The 27,941-nt window shown below is 37.4% G+C and overlaps 1 protein-coding gene and 1 long non-coding RNA gene across 3 annotated transcripts in view; one reads left to right on the top strand and one right to left on the bottom strand.

The window, feature by feature from the left end:
• LOC115786764 (leucine-rich repeat and immunoglobulin-like domain-containing nogo receptor-interacting protein 2) overlaps window positions 1-27,941 on the bottom strand; it is a 254,251-nt gene that overhangs the window by 201,438 nt on the left and 24,872 nt on the right. For both annotated transcript variants that reach the window (XM_030739150.1, XM_030739151.1), the window contains exon 2: window positions 15,052-15,124. The gene's annotated coding sequence lies outside the window, so the exon portion shown is untranslated. The remainder of the gene's footprint in view (window positions 1-15,051; window positions 15,125-27,941) is intronic.
• LOC115786766 (uncharacterized) lies at window positions 16,654-26,273 on the top strand. The gene is made up of 3 exons (XR_004020462.1): window positions 16,654-16,774; window positions 22,823-22,920; window positions 25,849-26,273. It is a non-coding gene; the product is annotated as an uncharacterized LOC115786766 (long non-coding RNA).

Raw genomic sequence — 27,941 nt, 5'->3', positions numbered from 1 at the left:
TTTATGTAGCACAATGCATTCAGGAATCCACCATTTAATTTGGTAGATTCTTCCTTCTTTCTGAAAAGAAAAAAAAAGACTCATGCATATGGACTGAACATTTGTACTTTTGCATTAAAAAAAATGTTGAAAACAGTTTGTTAGACAAACAGTTTAGAAAAGCAGAACACAGTCAGTTGCAGTATGTAATACCTTCATCCATGTATGAGTAAATACTGCCTTTTATTTAAAGATATGTTTTATCTATTTATAGGGGGCTGTACTGTTTTTAAATACAATCAAAATATTTAAACTTAAAATAAAAGATCACCAAACCAAAGCAATTCCCATTAAAATTTAACATTAAGAAAAAAACAGATGTTTCCCAAAGTTTAAAGTACAGACATATTGTATGTTGTAGAACACTGCATTGATTCTGATTCATTTTAAAGACTTACTAACAATAATGTATCATTGTTTTGTAATCTGTGAATTATTAATGCACACAATTCGTAACTGATATGAACATTTGTCAAAAATAAATTGGTGTAAATATGTCTACAATGAGAGACCACACATTTTACATACAAAAGACCTTTTAATCAAAACATAATAATGACAAAAAGATAGAGGCCATAAAATTTTCTTTTGTAACAGTGCAGGATAATCAGGGCCTTTCTGCAGCTTTGGATGTCGAAAAGGACAGCCCAATCAAACCATCACAGCTCAAACATTCATCTCATAGATAAAAATCTCTTTGGCGTTAGCAGAAATGTCAGACGTTATCGGCATCCTTTTTAATTGATTTCTCTCTGTCTTCCATGTAGACAGGTACTTTTTGGCTACCCTCTCAGTACAGTGTGCTTGTTGCCATCAGTGACAGCTGCCACTGAGACCCAAGGTTGTGCATCTGTAACTTAACAAGATAGAGAAGAAATCCATTGGCCCATGTCTGTAAATATATTTAAAGTCCCTTTTTTTCCCCCCCAGTTTCCTTCGTCCAAGAAATCAATTGGCTTATCACCACAAGCAATGTGGTTTGCTTTGGCTGATGTGATAAGAGAAATAGTTGACTGTGGAGTCCTAAGTCACAAATTTAGACTTTTTTTTTTTTTTTTAGTGTGACTCTTAATATCACACAACAAATTACCACTTTTTATTGTGAAATCATGATAAGGTGAATATAATAGGGACAAGCAATTCTTTTAGCGCTGTGGCATCATTAGATTAGAACTGCAGCATTCATTTAAGTTTGGTCTTCAAATAAAAGGAAATGAAAGTAATGAGGTGATTTAAAATGGTCTTTAAATGGTGCACTAAAAGTAGGTTTCCAGCTTTTTTTTAAATGAACATCATATTAAAAACTATGTTCAATAGTTGTGACTGAACAACTGTCGTTGTAAAATCTCTTTAAATCATTTTTTAGCATGCCTATTCGCTTCCTTGTTTATACTGCTGGATTTCTACTTTTTACAAAATGTAATTTAAATGCTGAACTTTTAGATGTTCTTAAATAGCTTTTTGTTAAAAAAAATGAACACCAATCCTTCAGACTACAAATTAAAAATTTCATTTGTTAGTGTCTTTGATTATTATAAATTTGTAAATGTTATTTTTCAATATCAAGCTACAAATGCTGATGAATTCATTACTAGTGCTTACCACTTGTGCAGCAATTTCCAAACATATGCACTAACCACTAGTTGGTTAACATATCTGGAACTTTATATTTACAGAACAATAATGTAGCATTAACGGGCCATGAGCCAGTAACACATGTTGGTGTACAAACTGTCAGGCAGTTGAGAACTGAGCTTGAAGGGAGGCAGGTCCCTACTATTGATTGTGTTGTATACTGAACATAAAAATGATAGTGAATTTAAAGAAAGAGAACTAAAGATGTTAAAAGAAAAAATACAAGTAAAATATGATGACTTGCAATAGCTTATAAGACCGATTGACATTGCAGTCCTGTAAACAACTGTAAGCTTCTGTTTCTGAGAGAATCAAAACAAGCGTTTACATCAGAGGATATTTGTATAGAGCTTAGCCACACTTAACTTTTCCCCCAGTGTCATTGGGTGCCTTTTAAATCTCTGCAGCTTAGCAGGCAGTGCCAAGCCGCAACAGTAGGTCCCATTCATAATGACTAGGAGCCTATTGCTGCCCTAGTTTTTAAACTTACATGCCTGAATATTTGGGAAAACTTTGCAATGTAACATCCAGCTACACAGTCAATATTGTTGTGCTTGCTTATTTGTTGAATTAGTGATATTACTTCTTTCTTCCACTGCCCACACCATAACACATAGACTAACCTCAGGCTCCCTCTTGCTTTCTCCATCATCTCTTTGATTTGCTCAGACTTAGAATTTACCCTGCCAAGGCATTGCATCAGGAAATGGTGTAGGCCCCACTGACAAGAACTTGACATTTGGTGGATCAATAGAGGATTGAATCTTCACTGCACCATAAGTCAAACCTCTTAAATCAATGACTGGCAAGTGCTAACTGGGGAAAGATCCTTATTTAGATTTTTGTGTGTTTGTTATTTTCTATCATATGCAATGTCATTAAACAAAAGTTCAAGGAGAAATTTACAAGCATTCTGCTTTTTTGTTGTTCTTTGTTAATTAATGTAAGATAATTTGTTTGCAGCTTTCTAACCTTTGCATTTATGAGCATAGCAGCTAAATAATAGTGTTATTTATTTATATCATCCTTATCACTAATGTTTCGGATGTTCTTCAAAACTCAAGTATTTCCATTCCATTTCATGCTGACAAGTATTTATGTTTGTTTAGCAAGGGATTTAGCTCTGAGAAACAATAGTGTCTTAACTCTGACCTTTTCTCCATGATCTCCTTCATCTACTCTGTATTTATATCCAACGATTTAATGATATTGCAGAGCAAAGTCCATATCACTGAAGTCCTTAATTTATGTCCTGATTTGTTGCCATATCAACCTGCTACTAAGCTGTCATTTTGGTAGTGATTTTTTTAACTGGCAACAATGTATTTCATCACCTATCTGAAACCAGAATCCAACACAGGTATTTTTTTTTTAACTTTATGTTTTCTCCAGAAAATAAAAACATGAATGAATCAATGAATAAGTGAATGAATGAACAGTAAAAAGGCCAACTGTGAGCCTCCACTTTAGAATGAGCATTTTTCAGATATAAAGGATACTTCAAGTTTTTTTTTTTCCTTTTTGCAAATCAAAAAATATAAAAAAAAATAAAAACAAAAACCTTGTGAAAAATGTCAGTACACTGAAATGTAAGAGACTGAGCAATTTTAAAACTGAGCTACATAATCAATTTCAGGCCTCACTGACCAGTTATATGCTCTGCATTGTAATGAACGTCAAAGGTGAACGTACAAACAATCCAACACATTGACACCTGTTCCAGTGTTCCAGCTTGTAATGTTTTGTTTCTCTGGACCTGTGTGGCCTTTTGCCATGCTGACCATTAAACCTTTACACAAATCATTAGCCCTGGTGTTGTGAGAAGCAATGACGGAATCTATAATCTTGGTCCCTTTATCTTGCTACCCAGTTTAATGACCAGGCAGGTGTTAATGATGATGGAAACTAAGGCTGGTCCTGATCAAGAGCCATGAGTTGAGTGTAATGGGCTGAAAAGCTTGCTTTGGGACAAAAGTAAATTATGCCCCTCTCAATCAATAGTAATAGGCAAGTCAATGGGGCTTTGCTCCAATTCTCGTCAAAATAAGGAGCAAAGCAACTGATTCTTTCTCTTTATATATATATGGCAAGGGGGAGCCAAGATGTCAGGTCAGGGAGGAGATATCATCATCCCCACACTCCAAGATTGGGTACCAAGCCCCAAGAACAACTGGTACATTGAATGAAAGAGCAGCTGACCTGAAAGATAAGATCATGGCTAAGATGGAAACCAGGACCCTACCTGGCCGACTACCAAGACTACGTTAAGTACCCTCTGAAAATACTAGAAGACATGAATGCAGCACAATGGACAATCCGTACTGTAACAATCACATTTTTCAGTGATGGTTGCAGTAGGGCTATACCACAGCTGATCTATTCCACAACAACAGTGATCCTTAAGAGGAAGAATAGCCACAAGGTGCAGTACCCTCCATGGAAAAGAAGACTAAAGGCTAAGATCAAAGCAGCAGGAAGGGAAGTTAACCACCTATCAGAGCTGCAGAAAGATATGATGAAGAAAAGTAAACCAGAGACAGAGAAGCCTTGAAAATAAACCAGATGTTCTCCACTGAACAATCCAAGGTGTGCTCTCAGTGGCAGGGGAACAATATGAGAACAACCCAAACATCAAAGCCAGAGATGGAGCAATACTGGAAAAGCATATGGGAGAAGGATGCAACACATCACAACAATGCTCAGTGGGTAGTGGATCTAAGAGCAACCACAGCAACGTCCCTGAACAGGATCCAGTAACTGTCATAATGGCAGACATCCAAGAAAAAGTTGTACAGTACCAGGCCTCAACATGGTTCACACCTACTGGCTAAAGAAGCTAACTGCATTCCACGAGTGCCTGGCAGCACAAATTAACCAGCTGGTAATGGATAAGACACACACGGAATGGCTGGCTGAAGGCCAGACAGTAACTATCCCCAAGGATCCCCGGAAAGGATCGGGTCCATCCAACTACCGGCCAATGACTTGCCTCAGCACAACAAGGAAACTCTTGTTAGGCATCATACCGGCCAAGATGAATAGGCACATGGGTACATGAGTGGGGCCCATAAAGGAATTGACAGTAACACCAAAGGAGCAAAACACCAGCTACTGGTAGATAGAGCATTCACTTGAGACTGTAAGACCAGACTGACCAACCTGTGCACCGCCTGGATTGATTACAAGAAAGCCTACGACTCAATGCCTCACACATCGATCCTTGAATGCCTAGAACGGTAAAAGACTAACAGGATCCCTAAGAGCTGTCATTAGGAATTCACTGGTGACATGGAGAACAACACTAGAGACCAACTTCAAGTCAATTTCACAAGTCACGATTGAAGTGTGGGATTTACCAAGGAGATGCTCTGTCCTCACTGCTGTTCTGCATAGGGCTAAACCCCATAAGCCAAATAATCAACAAAACTGGCTATGGATACTTAATATGGAATGAAGCAAACATCAGCCATCTCCTCCACAGGGAAGATGTCAAGCTGTATGCCAGCTTTATGTCATCAAGTCATAACTGATGACTAACCAACCGGACATATTAATGGTGGACAAAGAGGATGAAGGCTGTAGGGATATATGTAGCAATACCAAGTGATGGCAACATCTCGAAGAAGAAACTCGAGAAGCTTGAGAAATATTGGGGATGAGAGAAGAGCTAGCGAGGATGTGGAAGGTGAAGGCAACAGTGGTCCCCGTAGCAACTGGAACACTCAGAGCACTGACCCCCAGACTGGGAGAGTGACTCCAGCAGATTTCAGGAATGTCATCCAAAATCTCCATCCATAAGAGCCTAGTTCTAGGAACACCTAAGATACCGCACTGGACCCTCAAGCTCGCAGGCCGCTGACTGCAAGTCATATTGACTGCTGTGGGAACCAAAGCCACCTGAACAGGAAAATACAAAGAAGAAGCAATTTGTATAGTCACCAATTTATTTAGTGGGTATTGAGAACAAAATTAGTCCTGTTTAAAAACAATGCAAGGGATTACATTGATGGTTGCAGGTTGCTTCAGGAACTGAACTTAAACACTTACACTGATCTGACGCAGGATTTTACAATATAGCTGTTATAGTATAACAATAATTATTGTATCTTTTTTTGCAGTGATCATAAAGTAAACAGTGCTGGGGATTTTATCCCAGCTGTCAAATGGCAAAAAGGAAGATACAGCCTGGATAGGTCACCAGTCTATTGCAGACTCCTTTTAACGGTGTCTTTGGGATTATTGCTTAAAAGGAGACTCCTTTAAACTCCTTTAAAGGAGACTCCTTGTTTAAAGGAGACTCCTTTAAACAATAATCCCAAAGACAATGTTAAAATGAACAGTAGGTTATCTACAGTATGTCAGTTTAACTTAGTGCTGGTAAAACTACAGCATTTTATAAATATTTGGTTTTAAAACGTTGATATTTGACAAAATGATCATTTGAACTGGCAGTAGAAGGAAAGTTGAGCCAAAATTATTACCATTCATTATGTCTGTACTGAATGCCATGGCAATCTACATGTAACAATTGTTTTGTCATTACACTTAAAAACAAAAATGTCAGCCTCATTAATGATTAAAGGGGTCACCATAGTCAGCATCTTATTTATATCTTGTCACTATCCAGATTACATGAAATGTCTTATGCACTGATTTGTGTATCGACACAAAATTTTCACTGAGAGACAATTAAAACTGAAAACAGATTAAAGGCCTACAAGCCTTTCAACATCCCTCACTCCTCTAGCAAGGCCCTGTAGATATGTGGGGTGTGAGACAGTGAGTCACGGGACATGAGGGAGATGGACTAAACACTGCTTGGTGCAGCACAGGCAGAGAACAGGGTAATCAGAGCTGACCAGCCAAGAGCTTTATTTTCCGACCCTCCTTATTGGAAAGGGAGTCTTGACAGATCTTTGACAGTCACTAGAAAATATTTATGGCCTTTTAACGTGCATGTTTGTGCGTCTATGTAGGAGTGCTGTGCCATGTGTTTCATCGGTAGCCTTACTGTTTGTCAGCCCTCAATATCTTGTTAATGCAGCACATATAAAAGCCAGCACGAGTTGTGTTTACTGTCACTGAAGAATGATAAGTACATTATCCCGACCATTATGTCATTTTCTGAGCTGATCATCCTTAATGTTATGAGCATCAGCTTTGTGTAAAAAACTAGTTAACTCTGGTATTTCAGCTTAGCTTATAACAAGGGGTCAGCACACAGCTTCTTATGTCACAGTTAGGCATGACTCATCCAATCTGGCTGAACCATACAGCACAACAATAAGGTATTAAGGAAGATGATAAAGTAGCCAAAATAAAGCTATTCTTTACAATCTTCATTTCACTTTCTATTTATTGTAATGAAGGAAACCACAGGGGTCCTTGTAATCAGCTCAACATCCCCTTGTAGACCAGTAAAAGAGCAACAAAACCCTAAGTAACAGCACTATTACTACTTGATCTTCTAACACACTAGCTTGATCTCAGGAATCTCAGGTTAGCCCACACAGGAGCTGATAAAAGCCTTTGTGTCTTACCTCAAAGGAACATGGTTCTGTAATTCTCTCTAGTAGAAAGGTAAAAGAAAAACAAATGTAAAGCTTTTCTGTTTCCATTCTCTGACATGCTTGCCTGCTTCCAGACAAGAAGAATATTTTTGGACTTCGATAATTCAGACTAGCATCGGTACTCAAATGGCAAGAAGGCCCTTACTACTGACAACCCTCAACAACCCACAAATCACAAGTGCTATTATAAGTATATTTAAAAAACTTTGTCAGTATTTGTATGTAGTATATTTATTTAATATGTTTTACACGTGACGCACACAGAAAACACAGTCATGTATAAAGTGTCATTAAAAGTGTGTCATTAAAAGTTTATGTTGATTATATCCTAGAAATAGTTCTCATTAGTTATCTTCATGGCATACTCATTAATGTGCATGTTACACCGCTTACTCAAACTTTTAATTCTGTGGAAGCAAACAAAAACAAATTTACAAGGTATCGAGGAGGTGGCTCATTATCTCAACGGAAGTGACAGGAGATTCTTTCATTATATATTTTTTTTATTTTCGCCTCACAAAGCCCTGATAGGTGTATGGATTGTTTATTGTAGAGAATATTTTTTTTTAAGAAACAAAGCTTTACATAAGCTGTCTTAAAGATTTAGCATAATTCCTGATACATGAAGGGTTGGATTTAAGTAAAACAGACTTCCTGCTCTACTTAGTGTACAACTCCTGTCTTAACAGCAAAGGGCTTTGCCTGTGTTTACATCTGCCCCAGCAGGGGGGCACATGTGAGTCAATGGTTCTGATCCCCCCCCCCCCCCCCCCCCCCAAAAAAAAAGGATTCCATGGCAGGGATAATGTGGAAGAGTATGAACAGGAATTGTTGAAGATGGGAGGTGATGATAAGTTTTTAATCAATGTTCGACACTGGCCTCAGTAAACTATATTAAACAAACAAACAACCCCCCCAAAAAACAAACAAAAAAAACAAAAAAAAGATCAAAAAACCCCAAACCAAACCAAAGGCACGCACAGAAACCAGAAAACGATGGTAGAAACTCTCTACCATTGCAGGCAATTCATTTTTGTTTGTCCAAAAGAAGACGAAGAAGACAGGGGGTGTGATTTCTGCAGGTAATTGCTTATGTTAATCACAGTCATATTTGTGAGTGGGAAGAACCCTCTGCCATTCTTCTAAGCAAGCAAGGCCATTGGTCAGCTCCCCCTTAACCACAAAGAGCTTCAGTGACTAATTACTGCACTCCAGCTGCCTACACTCTCTGGAGCACTCACCCAGCTTCCTTATCTAAGCACTTATTTTCTAGTCTCTTCTGTAATCACATCAGTCCTTATCCAGTTGGGTAAGACCATTATGTTATCTTGAGATTGTGCCAGTTGAATGTAGTTTCCATATGAGAATAAAACAAGAATAAATGAGAATGTTGCATTCCATTTAACAGCTGTTTTTGTTTTATACATATCTTATAGAATTTGTACAGTTTATACTATGATTTACTGTAAAATATCACCCCCCCCCGCCCTTCCTCAAATCACAATATATTTCCAGGGGGACACGTTTATGATTAAATAATAGTGTGAAACATACAATACAATGAAAACATAAATATGCATTAATTTTATTTCATTTTCTTCCACTTATGGTTGTTTTGATTTCACTTTATTCTCAAGCTTACATCTATGCTCCTGTTACATTAATCTGCCAAATATAATTAATGAACTAGAAAGAGAAAATCCAATCAATCTAAGGGGAATAAATAGAAAGCACATTTACCAATCTTAAAAGAAAGAAAAAAAAGGCATGGGGATTGACTTCATTTTGAAAATCCTAATTATAGCACCTTATTTGTGGAGCATGTATGCAGCATACAATAAATAAAGGCATCTTTACAACATGCCTAAACATGGCACTAATTCAACTGGATTTAATAGGCTTTATGTTGCAGTCAGGGCCAATATTCAGTTAGTTTTACATACAGTGCACACTATACAAATTTTACTTTATCTACACCTACATGTGGAATCTTGAGCATTGCTCAAAAATTGGTTCAGTATACTGAGAAATATTTAACAGAAACAAAAGTCACATCAAAGAAAAAGTTACTGCTATTTTGAAGACAGAAGTAGAATCTAACAGATGTTCACTCTAGCCTTTAAGAAGGGCCCAACATTACACAATTTATTTCTTGTTGCAGTGACTCTTTACACCTATCCACACAGGCGCTCCGTTCAATTCCCTGCATGGGCATGTTGCAGAGCACTATTGATTCTTCCTTTGTTTCCAGTTTTTAATGTTTCTTTATGGTGTATCTGCAGCTGCCCCAATATCCCTGTTCCATTTTTTTTCTTCTTCTTCTAGTCGAAGAAGCACTTTTCTCCGTGAGGACAAAGCCAACTTTTGTATGTACTCATCTTCTTTAAGACGACCCTGTACCATCAGTGGCATTTTAGTATAGACCAATAATATTGCCCACAGTTCAGTAAAACATTTTTTGGCTTGTGAATTGTGCTAAACTATATTGCACTTCATGCAAGCTTTTTTTTTTTTTTTTTAAAGTGTACTTATTTTCTGAGAACAGCATTAGTCAAACAACTGTACCCCTTTTATCCTTGCCACTAAAAATGTTTGACTCCAGTCCTTCATGAAAGAATGACCATGGACCGACTGTTAAACTACACCAGTCAGCTGTGTCCCACCCTCCTCAAAGCAATCTATATAGCATCCACTTCCTCCAGGCACTTGGGAAGCTCACTTAAAGACATCAATACTTCAGGAAATGAGACACAGAGCGATGGCTTCAAAGACTGAGAAGTTAGACGCCTGACTGAGATGCCCTTACATCTTATTTAAGGCGTTGCTGCTTAGTGTAGCAGAGATCATTGAATGAAGTGCTTTCTTTCTTGTGAAAAGATCAACCTGCACAGGTTGTCCAGTCAAAAGGCAGCAAAGCAAGGCAGGTTAACTGCTCCTATTTTATAAACTGAATGTTATTTTTTTGTTTTTGTGGTTAAAAATAATAAAATGAATGAATAATTTATATCGAGTTTCAATATGAATTAAAACAACCAGAAATCTGACTGTTTCACATTCCAGTCTTTTTTTCCTCACCATGCAGAGAGTATAAAACCTTTGAGTCCATTTTTGATTAAGCCAATTGTGTGTCAGAGAGACTATTTAATTTGCCCTCAACAGTCCATTAGTGATGTTGATAGATTCTCAACTATGTGCTTCAATTAACTCAAACTTCCATCATAACGTTTAAACACTTTTTCTGTCCCCTATTCACAGCTGAAGATATTCAGGAGTACATGAGGAGGATTAATCCTTATGTTTAATATTCAGGTAACTTCTTTGTCTCTCCCCTGGAACATTGCACTGCCAATCAAATGTCAGCATTCAACCACCGTCAACAGCCCCCTCTCCTATTGCCTTGGCAACAGAAAAAGACAAGTGTACTGGGAATTCAAATCAACTGGCATAAGAATGACAGAGGAGGGACTTGGCAATAGCTAAAAGAGTCAGAGATGAAAGTATCACAGATTACCCACAAATGGGCTACAATCTATCAGTTTCCAGTTCTAACTCAAATTGATGCAATATGAAGACACTGGGATGGAAACGTTGACCTAGTCTGCCTCAATCTGATGAATAGATGGTATATTTTTCCAGATGATTGATACAGTATTAACAGACATCCAGCTGAAATGTGCCTCAAAGGGTGATTTTAGACATTCCAACAAAGAATGCATCATCTCTATGTCCGCTGCAACTCTCTTCAGTGATTGATTATGTTGTCACAACATCCGTGTATTGTCACCATGGGGCTCCACTTGGTTATCACTCGAGCTCAAATTTATGCGTTATTTGCTATCTACACATTCATGTCTATCCCAACAGGCAGCATAGTTCAGCTCCACTGCCAGTGGCATAGAGAGAGAGAGAGCGAGAGACACTGCAGCACCAGCACAGAGATGCAGCTCTAACATCTGAGATAAAGCAACGGCAAGCATGAGTCGTAAATTTCACTGTGTCAGATCGATAACGTCGATAATCACTTCTCTTACACATTCACTCCTCAGTCACAGCTGAGAACAATTGTCAGTGGTTCCAACAAACTACACTTGTGTGTTAAATCTGTTTTGGCAAACATTGTTATCAGGTGGCTGATTATGCACAAGAGAAGTGAAATACAAACAAAAAGGAGAAAATGAAAAAAGTCTGTTTTTTTTCCTCAGTGCTGCAAGTGAAAAAGAAAACATTCTTTTAACTACTTTTTAAATGGGGACTTTTAATATTAACACTTATTACTTCATGTCTTTATTTGCTGGCTTCTGCCCCCTGTGTTTATTTCACATATGCCCTCTCACCATGTTTCCATCTCTTGTGTCACATATTTGTCCTTATCTGGTGCTAAAGACACCAGTTAAATCTAGGTGGAAATATAAAGTCTAACCCTATTTGCCATATTCAGGTTTCTTGTTGATCTACATAGCATCTAATGCATCCTTTCATGCTCTGCCACCTCCTCAACTCACAGCATGATGCTGCTGACTGTCAGTTCTCTGTAAGAGCCTCTGATGTGGCAACCTATGCGCTACTGCTGCTGCTGGGCCCCTGGTGGGACTAAAGTTGGAAAGTGATGATGATGTTTTGAGAGAGAGAAAAAGAGAGAGCGAGAGACTGTAAAGCAACATGCAGGTTTGCATGAGTGGGTATGCAGCAGGTGGCATTAAACAAAATGAATGTCAGTTTTGGCCTCAAAGGTTTTCAATTTATTAAACTATGTCAACATATGTAACATCATTATTTTCCTTTTTATGTGTGCCTGTAAGAATGTAGATATTATAAATCACAGAAACACCCAATCCTGACTTTGATCTTTTGAAAGAAACTCAAAAAAAAAAACAAAAAAACTTCTGATGGCTCCTATGAAGTCGTCTCGTATTGTCTTCATAACAATGCAGACACAGTAAATCCACTTTGATAAAAAAAAAAGTTGTTTTCTTCGAAAGGATTATAACACCACACAGGCCTGTCGGCATCTTGTTGCTGCCATTTTAACTTGTGCTCAGGGCTTCATTAAACCTCTCAGAGACAAAAAAAAAGTAAGATCTCAGCCCTTTTTGAGTGCACAAAGGCATCTGTGCAAATCCACAGACAAAAAAAAAAGCATCATCATGGGAAACAACGCTGAGGAAAATGTAAAAACATACAAAAGGGATAGGCAAGGCATGTTATTGAGTCCTGATTGTTTTACAAGTTAAAAAATTGCATGACAACGTATGTCTGAATATATCAGCTGGCCTTTTATTTAATTTCCACTAAAAGTAAACCACGCCCCCTTCTATTTCTGTTCACATCAGATACTATGATCAGCGCAATTGCTGCTGGATGAAATCATCTCATGACAATCTAACAGTTGTCTCAGGAATGTCTTTAGTATACCTTAATGACTGCAGTAAAACTGTGTGCAGGGAGGGATTGATTACCAACTGTAACTGCTTTAAATGCTTATTAGTGTGTAGCAGTTGTGCTTCCAAGGGACAACAATTCCCTTCAAAGTATAACACAACAGAAGTTAACAACTTAGTTTGCAACTTTTTTTTTTAAATTTAACCCTTTTCATTCTGCACCACTGTTTATGTTTAATAGCAAGTAAACACATCAGCACTGTGGGGGCATCCTCACATTGCAAAGACTAATACTATAGTAGATATTGGTGTTTGAACTGTGTTACATCATAATTTATGTGGAAATAATAACAAAACAAGAATGTTGGTTTTCTGTTATATTGTTTTGTAATGTTAATTTACACTTGGTCCCATTGTGTTTACATGGTCTAAGTGGCTTATTTTTCATTAGTCCAGAGGGCTTTAAAGTATTATTTTCATTGTGTATAAACATACCAACAGGAATAAAATATTTTTCAAATATTGTTTGACGTAAGTGTATTCCATTTGCTTCCTAAACAATACAGTGCAGGTGTGCAGCGGGAGAAATTCATAGAACAGAACTGGCAATTAGGAAAAGTACCTTTTAACTCCGGGGCTTCTGGCTCTCAGCTTTGAAGTCAGGTTCATATAAATTCATGGTCTCTTGAATTCATTTGAACTTCACCACATTTTGCATATTGCTTCTGTTTGATAGACATTGTTCACAGTCTAGAAAACATGAAAAATGTACAAGATTTCTACTTTAAAGTTTACAAATGCTGTCTTAGTTATGGGGATATAGGTGTTCATTTTTAATTATCCGCCCCTTCGTTTTCTTTAGTTGATGCTGAGAGAAATACTGTAGGATAAGGAGTCCAGTCCACTTATTGGGGAGCATGATAAATCATTAACTTACTGAATAAAGCTGCCTTTGGGTTTGGTAGGCAGATTCTCTGAGCATTGAAAAGAGGCTTCTTTGACTAGATATAGATCAATAGATCAAACTTTAAATTGTGATTCAGCAACTTCTCAAGGAAAAAAGTATACTAATATATATATATATATATATATATATATATATATATATATATATATATATATATATACACACACTCATATTTCTTTGAAGACTGGCAAGTAGTCTGAAAAGCTTTAGTTGGTATAGATCATTTTTACTGTCATCACAAAGCCAGTAGCTGCAGGCTACAAACAGCAATGACTTGTTCCATTTTGTCAATCTCCCCAGAGCTATCAGGGTTTTACTAGATCCTCATAAACCTTAGGCAACATCTCCACTCCATGTTTGATTAGTTGCATTGGCAATTAAAATCCCTTGACTTATTACAATAATATCTATGTGGTTACTGCATGTATTGTTTAAGAAAAACATTTAATTAACAGGCGATTCTGGTGTAACTGGCAACATTATGCTTTATTGCTTTCCATTCCACTGCACTATGTTCTCTCGTCTAACCTTGCCAGTACAATTTGGTACTGCTGGATGGGCACAATAGTTGGCATAGACCTATGAGCATGGTATTATCATGCTTAGCACAATGAAGAGAATGGCTTTATGGTTCTGCATTTGTGCCCTTGGGCTGCAGTCACTGTGATCAGCCCTTGTTTAACCCTAGAGCCACAAGTGTTGGCACCTTTTTCTTTCTTTTTCTTATATTTTTTTTAGAAAGCTTTTGAAGAAATTATATCTTCTATAACCACAATGTTTTCAGCAATAAAGAATCACTGAAACCAGCACAAAATGTTGCCCTGAATACTATGCATTGATGCATTGATGCATGTCTTTTTTTTTTTTTTAAGGTTTTCAAACACTCATTAGTTCTTCTTTGCAACCTTTTACAGTGCTGAGTTGACAGAGATGTACAAATCAATGTTATTTTTCAAAATTTGCTCTGACTGTCAACAGATTACTGACAGATTACTGTGAAATAACAGTGTGTTCTGCTGGCCTATTTTAAAAAGCCACCCACGGATTCACCCGCTATCAGTGCACTGCGGGCGACTGTGTGTGTGTGTGTGTGTGTGTGTCTGTGTGTGTGTGTCTTCCACATTGTTCCAGCTTCTTACTGTTAAAATTGCTTCCCTTATTAACAAATAACATATAAACAAGTAATATGAGAACGCCAAAGAGTCCGGTTTTAGAGACTTGGTTTGCACATTACTTTTACAAAATGAAAGATATCCTTATTTTAGGAATACATTTTCTTTTGAGCAGGTATATCTGGCAGTCTTTGACCTGTGTCTATTCAGAACACTAAGAATATTCATAAGAATATTCATAGCTAACACATGGTTACCCAAATCCATAACAAGTCATGCATGGAGCCCTGCTATTTTCCCCTGTGGAACACATTTATTCATGCTAGCAGAGACACAAAAGATTAACTTACCATACTGGAACAGAAGCAAAGAACATTTCTGCTTGCTGGCAGGATGGTGGAAAGGTGCCTACACAGATTCAGTCTGAAACATAAAAAAGAAAGACGTCTGTAAGGACACGCAATATAAATGACTTATGTTATTCCACAGGACAGACACATCAGAAACATTTGAAATGTCAGCATGCAAGAAGCTTGTGTCATCCACTCACTGTACTCAATGTCACATTTAATAAGAGCAAAAGCTGAAAGCCTAACACAAAGATGCAGAGTACACAAAGATCCCAGGCTTTATATAACTCTCAGGCGTGTTTGCCTGCATGTGACAGGAACGATAACATTATGTAGAAAGAAATGCACAACATGATTTTGGAAAATTTGAGATTGGTAATACATTCATTATGAAAAAATTATCCCACTAAAGTTAAAGGTTTAAATATGAGTCAGTACCTCTGTACTGGTCATTTCAATTTGCAAATATTTAAGCTCACATTGTGCAGCAGAATCCACACTGTTGATTTACTTAAACTACTATTAGATTTCAGTAAAGAACAGTGGCCTAGTCCTCAAGTTATGGTTGAGTGAGAAATGTTTGTTCCACGAAACAATAAAAACTTGCCACCTGTTTGGATTTGGAGCAAATATTTTCACTACGTATAACTGACATCTTTGCATGAAATAATTAGTATTCATGAGCAGTTCTGCATTATTGTAGAATAAAACAGTGATTTTTCACATACTTGATCTCTCCATTAAGTATCCATTTTGCCCAGCCCCACCCACCATTATGTCATGGGCTTTGTAAAAAAAACAAAAAACAAAAACAAAACTGAGTTTTGTTGATATTTTGTACACATTCACTATACAAATGTACTGAGACTTCCAGACATTTTACAAACAACACAAACAGCCGTTTTTGTCATTTCAGTTGAATTGCTATGCCAGTTGTTTTCCCATAAGTAGCACTGGTTGACTTCTACTGCTGTCAACAAAGAACGTTAAACACAGGAAATATGCCTGTGTGTTGCAGCATCAAACACACCCCTCTGTCATTTTAATCCTTAAAAATGTCATTCTCACTGTGGAATGTTAAAGTTTTGTTAAGTTTAACAAAAGCAAAAGAAAAACAAAACAACTTGAATTAATCTTAGAATGCAGATTTGGGTTTTGAATTTCTAAATGCCTAACTCTAAAATGCTTCAAAAATCGATATTTTTCACTAATATATTTGATAAGATTGCATTTGACGTGAAGAGAAGCATAACAAGCACAGAGAAACCTCAATCTGCCATTCATTGCATTTCTTCCTTTCTGACAGCAATGTTTAGAATTAATGAGATCTCTAGCATGGTTTCCTCTGAAAGGTATGAGCCAGCAGAAATGGGGATGACAGAAGAAGTCAAAGAGCCACAAGAGTTATTTATTTAATTTTAAACACAGACACTTCCTAATGATTTCTTCTTGGATGACTATTGTTGTATTCTTCGCACTCAGAAAATTTCTCTGTTTTAATCACGTCCTTTTCCCAAATTATTCAGGTTAAAAGAGACAGACGCTGGCATCTTTTTCTGGAACTGCTAGCTAATTTTTTTTTTCCTCTCTTCTTCACAAAGGGAAGGAGAAAGGCCCGGTCCTGCGAGGGGATTTGTGAGGAGTAAGAATGAGAGGGCGAGGAGAAAGAGAAGGAGAAGAGAGGGATGAGACACCACTGGGATGTAGTCTTGAGTATGCCAAGGTCAGCAGAACTCTCACTATGAAATGAAACACTGCCAAACACACAAAAGGATAGACCAAACAGGCACACACACACACACACACACACACACACACACACACACACACACACACACACACACACACACACACACACACACACACACACACACACACACACACAGGAGCTCACTGCCCTACATTAGCTCTTCCCTGAACACAACCTGCTGAGAATTGTTAAATTACATCTACATCTACATACACAAACATGCACTTTGTCCATAGACTGTATAAAACAAGTGGCGTAGTGGCTATCATGATGTCACCCTCTGGTTTGTTGTTCACAAAAGACATGCAAGGACTGGAAACTAGATGAGACTGCATCGTATATTGCAAGTCTACCAGAATTATGGTAATCTCAAAGCAGCAAATGGGAGCTGGAGGTGTTGGGAGGGGCCAAAGTGCCACCTTCTGCAAGTCATTATTAAATGCACTTGAGAGACACAGTTCATCTTTTAATGACTGTGCCTACCTTTGCACAGCCTGACCTCACAATATAGGAAAGTTGTTTATTTAGGTATCCTCATGCCTCCCTGGGAGTAAGCATGCATGAAAATGTCTGACGCTTTCAGAAAGGTGGTGATGCCATCACCCACCACTGCCCGTAGTAAGAATCAAAATGGAGGAGCAGTTTGTTGCAGATGTGAGAAGTTTACCTTTTAACATCTGAAAGTTGCTACTTTTCCCTAAACTTAACCCAACAACTCAAGAAAAGGAGACATTAGAGGACTCAAAATGAATGAAATGTCTAAGAACGCTGTTTTCACATGGGACAGAACACTAGTGTCCTGGTGGAAGGTCTTGTTTGATTCACACACTTTTTTTTTTGGTTTTTGTTACAATAAACCCTCTTTAAAGTCATGACTGTGTGTGCAACATTAAAAGCACTGACATTGGAAATGAAGGACAGAGGCAGAGAAAGCTGCCTTTGCACTGTGAAAGATTAAAGGACAAAAGGTAAAGCAAATAAATGAGTTTAAAACTCACAGGATGCTACAAAGAGTACAAAAAGCATGACAGAATGCACTCTCCTGACCTTCGTAGTACTTCTAAGTGACTGATTTTGACTATTTGAGATCAGTACTACTGTATGTTGTACTGTAAAAAGTAGACATACTGTGTGTGGATATCCTCAAAGAAATATCCTCTGTTGTAAGCATTATTAAATGTTTCAATACATTTTCTATAGTCCACTGAAGATGTTTTAGTCCTCATAAAAATTTCAGTAAGAGAGAAAAAACAATGTTTGGCTGGATGTTAAGCTAGTTATCAGTCTTAAAACATTCATGCTTATTCATAATAAAGAAGTCATTTCAGACAGGATGAACAGGGGAAACATTTCCACATCACATGGGTGTTTACACACTATAAACAGAGCGACTTTTGTAATCCTTTCAAAGGCATCCCTTAACGACCAAAGTGTTTTTTTGTGATTTCACTTTTTTCCTCAGGTACAGACAAGTAGGTGTGCAGAAAGTTTGTCCCAGCATTTAAATCAATCTGGTTTCAAATTCTCGATCAAGCGATATTAAAAGTGCTGCAACAAAAATACAGATTTATTGTTATATATTTGCCATCTTCTGATTGCATTCATCACCATAATTTATCAGGACTTCCCTGAAGGCAACAGGTGCTAAATAATTGATGAAAGCCTGAAAGCTGTTTGGCTCTGTGAGGGAGTGCTTGCAACTCTCTCAAGAGAGAAAAAGGCAACAGCCGCTTTGAAACCAGCGGAAGCCGGCAAGCCGCAGAAATTACTTCTGTGTTCCGTCATGCCAAACATTTAGTGCTCAGACAATGCAATACAGTTTCATTACAGTGCGGCAGCCTCGCAGGCAGAGACATCAAAGATACGGTTTGCTTTGGCCTCAGTTTACCAAGACAATCAGGAGATAACGATACAGCTGAGACTAATTTCAAAGAGAACTACTTACCGTTCTGAACGTAGGGAGCTTTAAGGAGCTAAAAATAAATAAATATAAAAAAAATATACTATGCACCTCAAGGTAGCTGTAGATGTCCGGTCTAAAAATGAAACTCATGTTTTGCTGTTTTCATTTGGATTTTTTTTTTCCACAATTTAGAAATAAGAACACCTCTTTTATAAAGCTGCAAATAAGAAAGCCCAAGCATGGTGGACCAAGTCCATCAGTGGCGTATAATGACACATATGTAAAACCGCTTTTTTTTTTTTAAACTAATTTTACTCACTAGCACATTCCTAAGTTATCTTATTGTTTGATGATTTTAGTCTGCAGTTAGATGGTTGCTAAGCAACATGAAAAAATAACATACCGTGCACAGTTCAAGTTTTCTGAATGAAACTGAGATGCGAACGTATACATTGCCTTTCTGAGGTGTTATAAGCTGCATAAACACTGCAAATGGGTCATTTTAGCTCATTGGTAGGTGGTTGCTAGGCAAGATGATGGTGTCGTAATATCTGATATAGGTAAAAACTTTCAGGGCCCTGAGATGTAGGCCACGTGCGTGTCCCAATTTTTGGCTGCTCGACACATGATCGTGTTGTGGGCAAACAAACAGAAATAAATATTGCGTATTATAGCAAGAGATACAGTAGTAGCAGTTCCAACAGTCATCTCAAGGCATTTAATAACACTGACCATAACATATTAGAGAGAGAACGTCAATGATCTGTCCTCAGTCTTCTCCAAAAAAAAAATTGCCATTAATTGCCACAGTCTCTGTGTTCATGTTATGTTTCCTCTTTCACAAACTTTGGCAATAGATTTAAGTTCAGTGTTACACACAATTAATTGCACTAAGATCAGACAAATAACTTCACATTAAAACAGTATGCAGTCACGGTTGCCCTCTTAATTTTGACAGCATGTTGTGATAAAAAACAAAATCTTCGATTTGATTAAACAAGGTGCCGACCCTGATTAGGATAATAGTTGTTTAACAAAATATCTGGAGCAATCTTGCAAACAGTGTCACCCTTTCCACCGGGACCTTTGCATAACATTTGGAGGGTGTTTTTTTAATCACAAAAATCAGTACGTAGGCCAAAGTACAAAGGGAGAACACAAAGGATTCAGTCCAAATTTTTAAAAGCCACAGTAGACACAGATACTGTACGAGAGGTCTGTACACTGCTTGAGGAAATTGTTTGCCTATGTCCAGTAAAGCGTGGTCAGCATCTTGTGTATGTCAAGGATGATTCGACACAGTTGTGGTTGAGTATTCCATTTTTGGAAACTAGAAGTATAAATACACAATTGCCTTAGTGTCAGAAAAAGGTGTAGCTTATATAACAAAAGACATTTAAAAAAAAAAAAAAAAAAAAGAACAGCAGATTCACAATTAGTATTTTCACATGCTAATGTGCTACCAACTGAACCAAGAAATGAAGAATATTGTTATGTTTGCAGTTCTGTATGGATGTCTGGCAGATGATAATCATTCAACCTTTATATTAGCCAAGTTAATGTTTGAAGAGGATGTCTTGAAATGGCAATGCTGCCATTACAATATTAACACGCAGCAGATCTGCAGAGCCATCAGACCATAAAGTTTAATCAGAATCATCATACGCTGTGACAAAAACACTGTAAATGATTATATTTCCCATTTGCTTTTGTGGAGATCTTTCATTTTAATGAGTTTTGTTGGAGTTTATCTTTAATGTCCCACGAAATGTATACACCAACGACAAATATGTAGAGGCCAATGTTTTTACTAAAAATCTGATTCAATTTCTTTAAGTATTTTCATTGGCCTCAGTTTAGTTAATTCATAGAATTAGGTTTGTTCTGTTCACTTTCAAAGAACAGAACATTTTTTATAGAGAAATAAGAATAAAATATATATCCCAATTTTGGGAAATTCTGTATTTACATCGTTTGAAGGATTATAAAGAGCGATTATGTAATAAAAACATTATAAAGAGTCATTATATGTGGTATGAAAGTGAAAAGTTCCCACCTTACATAAAGGGAATTTATAAAATGATTAACCACTCACATCATCATGACTGCCCTTACATTATTGTTTTGTCCTGTAATAAGTATGATGCTGTGCACAGCATCTGTGTTTAAATGGTTAAAACCAAATGAATAACTTACCATCTGCAATTATATGCAATTAAATCAGCCAGTTTTAACAGCTCTGCGATTAAAGATGTTGCTTGACAATTTAATGGCATTAGACAACAGTTCCTTGGAACCACCCACTCCTTTCTCAAATAATTCAAGGAACACTTTAACTGTGTGCTTTCTGAGAATAAAGGTAACACTCTGTTACAGAGTAATTGCTCATGACTCCAAGCCCTCTAAAAATACTAATTAAACTCACCAAGAGGTCTCGGTTGTTTTATATTCTGAATTATTTGTTTCTGTTTAGGATACTGCCTAAATTAACTTCCAAGCGTTCCCAGAATATCAACAAACTTTGTTCACCAAGCTGACTTGTAACTTGAACTATTATTTGCGGAGTCACATCACAGAGCAAATGGCCCTGTGCTGTAGCATTTTTAAATGGTGTCTAGGAAGGTTTGCGGAACAAGTCTTGATTCTTCTGCTACATTAAATATGCTCTCACATTTCTGAAAACCCAGGAGCTGAGATCCACAAAGACACTTGATCAAAAACCATTTCCATAATTCATCAAACTTTGCATGTGTATTTAAAATAGATATGTCCACAGTACATGTGGTACATCTAGTACAGCACTTTCAGTATTTTTTTTCTTCTGAGAAAAGATAATAGTGAACAACTGTAAATAGCCTTGTCTTTGTTCACACAATTTACAGGGGGTGGATAAGGAGGTGGGGGTGGGGATAAGGGGTGGATGGGCTGTTCCCTTCAAGTAAAGATGGTTTTTAGATTAGGCAGGAAAATTGCTCTGAGCAAGTCAAATGTATTTGTCATCAAAAAGAAAGGATGAAAATGTGTCTGACTAAAATTATACTGTGTATGTGCCCCCAGTAGATGGCAGAGAAAATAATAAAAACCTACATACTGTATTGTGATTCATACTTTCTTATTACTTTTATTAAAAGAAGTCAACCATAATTACAGAAATATATTCCAGTTTTGGTAGCTCTAATAATTTAACCTTTACAGGCAGTGCTGTGGATACTGGGTTGTGGCTGAGAAACTGTAAATCACATTTTGAATATGCATGCACATATTTTGAGGTTGCAAAGCACTCTGTGGCATTGGTGATAAGGCCATTATAGCTATTGCTCCACAAGATTAAATCCATTTGCCAGATATTGTGTAGGTCCCCCTCGAGCTGCCAAAACAGCTCTGACCCAGTGGGTTGTGGCCATGGTACTTCTGGCTATGAGCTGTGATGTCTGGCACTAGGACACTGGCATCAGTTATTTGGGTCCTGTGAGTTACTGGGTGGGAAGCTGGGTCACTGACTTGAGTTCAAGCACCCGATATTTCCAGCAAAATATTTCAATAAGTTGGTCAATGGGGCAGCATGGTGATGCAGTGGTTAGCACTGTTGCCTCACAGCAAGCGAGTTCCTGGTTTAAACCCAGTGGCCAGCTGGGGCCCTTCTGTGTGGAGTTTGCATCTTCTCCCTGTGCTCGTATGGGTTATCTGCCTGCACTTCAGTTTCCTCACACAGTCCAAAGACATGTTTGTTATGCTGGTTATTCTAAATTGGCTGTCGGTATGAATGCAAACATGAATGGTTGTCTCTCTCTCTCTGTGTGTTTGCACGGCAACAGACTTGCAACATATCCAAGGTGGACCCTTCCTCTCACCTGATTACAGTTAGAATAGGCTCCAGCTCCCCCACCACCCTGAATTAGATAAACAGTTAAGAGGATGGATGGATGGATGGATGGATGGATGGATGTTGATATTATTTCTGTCGCCTGTTGGTAAATTAATATTCACACAGAACAGTGTAAAATGGAGTATGTCAGCATTTCAGTGCACATGCTTCATTCTCACTGCTGCCACGAAACTTTGAAGCAACATCTTTTAAAACATATAAAGTATAAAGTAAACGCTGTCTTTCCTATTAGAGCTGGGTGATCTGCTACATAGTCCAGTGCTCCTATCGCCTCCGCTGAGATCACCACTGACCATTAGCATCTCTGCCATCTGTCAGCCTGCAGACGAGGTAAGCATACATTGTCAACTGCATTTTCTGCCAGAATTCATTCAATTTGTCTATCTTACGTCCCGTGGGTCTAGGGGACATGGGAGGAACATACAAACAGAGAAATTTTTAAATCTCATGGTAGAACATGCAATGTTATATAGTAACTTAGAAACTGTTTTATGCTGCAGATTAAAGAATCAAAAATTTTACTGTAATTTTTTAAATTACATTTTTTTTGCCATACAAAGATTTTGATTTATTATTATCATTATTATTTTTTAATTTCTCAAATACTCAAACTGGAAAAAGTATTAAAAGACACAAAGGTTACTCCTGTCACAAAGAAATCAAGTCATGAACAGGTGAAGATAGATTAATGAGATCATTAGACCCATACCACAACAGCCCAAACAAATGACAGCGGGGGGACTGATATAGAATCAAGCCAAGAACTCAAAAGGCAATGTCACCATTTAGAAGGAACTGTTCAAAAATTCAGACTGTGATGGTAATGTGACTGGACTCCTGAACACTGGCAACTCACGCATATCTGAGAACAGCTGCTAATACTCCTTTACTGTCAAACACCATTGTTTTTACAATCTAATGTTTAAATGATTTCATTTTAAAAAATATAGACAATTAATGAGCTTTCCTCATTTCCGAAGTTTGCTGAATGGAATAGGTCAGGGCCCTGTGTGGGTGCAATTAAATTTAGCTGCTGAGTGAGGAGAATAGAGAGCATCTTCCAACATGTCGAATGATCAGCTATTATTAAGTGGTATTCTTTGGACCTCAGTAAATTTAATGCAGATTATACTGACGGTAGTCTTGATAACCTAATAAGGATTATCAAAGCTGCTCTTATTAATTGGTAAGCCAATTAGAATGAGCCACCCAAACAAACTCCAAAGAGTTCAAAAGTAGAATGATGCAGTGAACTCAGGGATATATTTATATACAACAAGGGTATTGAAGGTCCCCTTTTGGAATCTCATAATCTCTGAACTGAGAGGAACAGGAAATTTAAAAAGCAGTGATCTCATACTGTTACACCAGCAATATGAAAATTCTTTGTTTGTTGTCCCTGAACCTTGCAGGGCAGCATTCAGATTTGGTGGCCTCCAGCTGTTTATGCATAAAATGGAGGATACTGTGGGCTCTAGCAGTAGACCGAATCTCAAGATAGGCAATCATAATGAGCAGACCCCCAGAAAATGGCTGCTGGAGAGAGAAACAACCGCCATTGCTGGAGGACATCTGAAATTAAACTTGGGGAAGACAAGACAGAGCCCTGTTCTTTTAAAGATAGAAAGACACAGACTTTGGTTAATGCTGCTAAGCAAGCATATTTTATTTATAAAAGGCCTTGCTCACTACTTGGGGGAGCATGTTAACAATTACATGATTACATGCCTTTTTTTATGGTTTAAGCATTAACAATTTCAACATTTTTTTGGTTAATATATGACCTAATGAGTGCTAGTGTGCATTATGGACCAAAACTTAATGTTTACATAATTCAATTAAATTTTTTTTATTTAGCGCCAAATCACAACAACAGCCACCTCAAGACACTTTATTTTGTGAGGTAAAGACCCTACAATAACACAAAGAAAACCCAACAATCAGATGACCCCCCATGAGCAAGCACTTGGCGACAGTGGGAAGGAAGAGCTCACTTTTAACAGGAAAGCACTGAAGCAGAACCAGACTCAAGGAGGGGCAGCCGTCTGCTGCGACCGTTTGGGGGTGAGGGGAGGGAGACAGGACAAAAGACAGACTGTGGAAGATAAGATAATTTAAATTTCACTGCAAAACAGAGTAATCCTTCCAGTAATCTAATGGTATTTACTACTACATAAATACATAAATTTTGCTTTGATATCACTAGTAGAAGAAAATCATCTGTTTATTATTGTTAAATAAATGTATGTGTGGCATAATTAGCAAAAGAGCTAATTATGTTAATGCACAGTGGAGAATATGAAACCACAAAATATTAACTTAATTTGTCAGACAAATAGAAGCATTTCACTGAAACATTCTTTTACACTTTTTAATTTGTCATGTTTATGGTTAAAAATCATTGCTGTAGGACAGCAAATGATTTTACATGTACATGGTGAGTCTGCATTTGCTATTCTACTCAGCCCTTATTTGTTCACTGTCCCAAACAAGACTAGCCATGTCCTTGTGCTGGAGCGGCAGAGGTAGAGCAGCGCTACGAGTGCATGCTCTTAATGCTTCCTGTGTACACATTTAAATGAATAAAACATGTCATCCAAAGAGGTCTGCTTCACCATGCAAACTCTGCAGCTTCACCTATGGTTACCTGTGGAAAAGTCTGACCTTCTTACAGGTCAGGATTACCACAATGAAAATAAAATTCCCTGGTTGATTCAGAGATTTGTATTTGTAGAAACACGTATGTAAAGTGGCTGGTGAGCGCAGCTCTATTTCCTTTAATCTACTATATTAGAGTTTGTTCTCTGTTGTATGTCACTAGCGTAATCATTCATTATTTAAATGGCAACAGAATATATAAGCTAAACATTACCACAGTAAAATGGCCTATAGCACCAAGTAAAGTACTTGGCGCTATAGGCCACAAAGATGATGGTTACACTATGCCGAGATTAAAAATGCATTTAATGTAGTATGTAATTATGCTACTTTTCAGTGCACTAAATCATTCCTTGCACATTAATGGCAGTCCGGTTACAAGTAAATTTTCTTAAAGCATTTTTCAGGGTGAGAAAGAGCATCTTGCCTTTCCCCCATACCTTTGTAGGGCGAGCCTTATCTCTCTACTGCAGTGTTTTCCTTTTTTGTTCTCCCAATGTTATGCTACTATTCATCCCCAATCTGCCTCCGTTCTGAACAACAAATCACCGTTTGGTTCTTTTTGTCTTCAGGACAACTAACTGTCTGTTTCTTTTTCAGGCGCTCAGCCTCCTTGCCACATTGTCCTCACTTGCTCATTGTCTTTGCCTCCGTCTGCCCCTTGTTATTTATGGAACCGAGGAGTACAGAGAAGAAGCCTGGAGCTAAACTATGCCCACAGCCAAGCTGCCCAAGAGATTTCGCAAAGGCCTTGTCAGGGACAGAAAGCCTTCTGTCACCTCTGCCACACCACCTCCCCTGCCTACTACTCCAACCTATTTAACATTTTTACGCGATGATGAAGTGATGACTTAGTGTACTGGCTCATATTGTGACATGTATTTCTCATCCTCCTTCAAGTTACGTTCTTCCTTTCATAGTGGTCACACCTGGACAGTCTGATGCACATTTATGAGTAGACATGTCTAAAATGTTGCATTTTATCTTCCTGTCAGTAATAGAAGCTGGAGTCCGGATCATTGAACAGATTGGCATCTGCTGCTTGTGCATCTGAATATTTTTTTATAACACAGTATAAGATAATGAGTGAAGGACAGAAAGAGCTGTAAAAGTCTGAGAGACCTTCAAAAGCAGTCTGATAAATATAAGACTAAATATCTTGTTTACATATTGATGCTAAGTGGACCAGTTCTGCACAGCATCTGAAAAAGCTGATATCTTATTTTTGATAGTCCCTGTGATCAGACTGTGTGGGTATTGAAACAAAATCCAACTATGGTTAGAGGCCTTATGTTTGTGGCACATTTACTTGGTCTTGGAAGAACTGATCAGCTTTTGGTGGTTATTGTTACCAAGTACTGTGAGGTATACCAGTTTCCTTTTTCCATACAATAAGATTTTTTTTTCCCATGTACCACATTATACACATTTTCACTCATGACTACGTCTTTTTAACACAACAAATAACCCTGAGCCAGCTCTTTAGCAAAGCAAACACCGTGCATGTAACACCAAGTATAGTACATGTACAAAATTATAGCTAAACAGAAAGTTGGGTACTTCAAACAAGAGTGTGTGTTAAGATAGATGAGGAAGATTCCACCATAACAGAACATTTAAGAAGAGGAACGAGACCGAGGATGAAGACGAACCAAAGAAGTACCAGAATAAATTCTGCTCTAAAAATGAGCTGTATATGTAAACATTGTATTGTGATATTAATTTTTGGTCAGACTATTTTTGGTCAGTATCTCAGTGATATGGAGAGATATCTGCTACAAACATATACTTGGACTCAAGAATGAGCTGATTTGAATCCAAATGACAATGATATCATTATCCAGTATCCAGTAAAATAAACTGCCTATAGCAATGTTAAATTCTTGAGTAAATGTTATATTTGACAGCTGTTTTTTATATTAAATTCACAACTCATTACAGACTATCAAAAAGAGCAAAATAAAGTAAAACCATTGTTTTAGAAGAAAGAAAGAGGCCTCAGGCGATGAGCCATAAATCAATGAGCTGTGCACAAATTTTATGATAAATAAAAATCACTGTGATGCACTCAGTTGCTCAGCTATGCTGTGCCATACAGAATAAATCAATTTATGGTACACTACTGATATGAATTCAGAGCATTTCATTTTTATTGTTGTATGCTAACAAAGTACAGTTGGCCAAAAACCCAACAGTCATGGTGATAACTTAAGGTCAGGAGTCACAATAAGATACCAATCTTATCCACAAATTGTTATCTTTGTGCCAAATACAAGCTTTTGAAAGTATGTATAGTGGGTGCAGTCAGCTCATATTATATTATATAATTATATATATATATATATAAATATATATATATATATATATATATATATATATATATATATATATATATATATATATATATATATATATATATATACACACACACACACACACACACACACCTACCTAACTTTGGAAATTTCAGATAAAACTATATTACAGTACTCTTCTGTGAAAATCACAATTCAACAAAGTTTGACAGAGGCAAGCATTTAGATTCTTCACACTTTCAGTAACCCCAAACCTTATCTTTTTCAGCAATGGTACAATGACACCCATGCCTGAGCTGATAGAGCAGCATCCAACCGTTATACTTTATGTGTAGAATGACTATGTTGAAAAACTACCCTTCCACTGCAAATTTACTG

The sequence above is a fragment of the Archocentrus centrarchus genome, chromosome 10 (assembly GCF_007364275.1).
Source record: "Archocentrus centrarchus isolate MPI-CPG fArcCen1 chromosome 10, fArcCen1, whole genome shotgun sequence".
Classification (NCBI taxonomy): Eukaryota; Metazoa; Chordata; class Actinopteri; order Cichliformes; family Cichlidae; genus Archocentrus; species Archocentrus centrarchus.
Note: the sequence above shows the minus strand (reverse complement) of the source record. Positions and strands in the feature narration are given on the sequence as shown.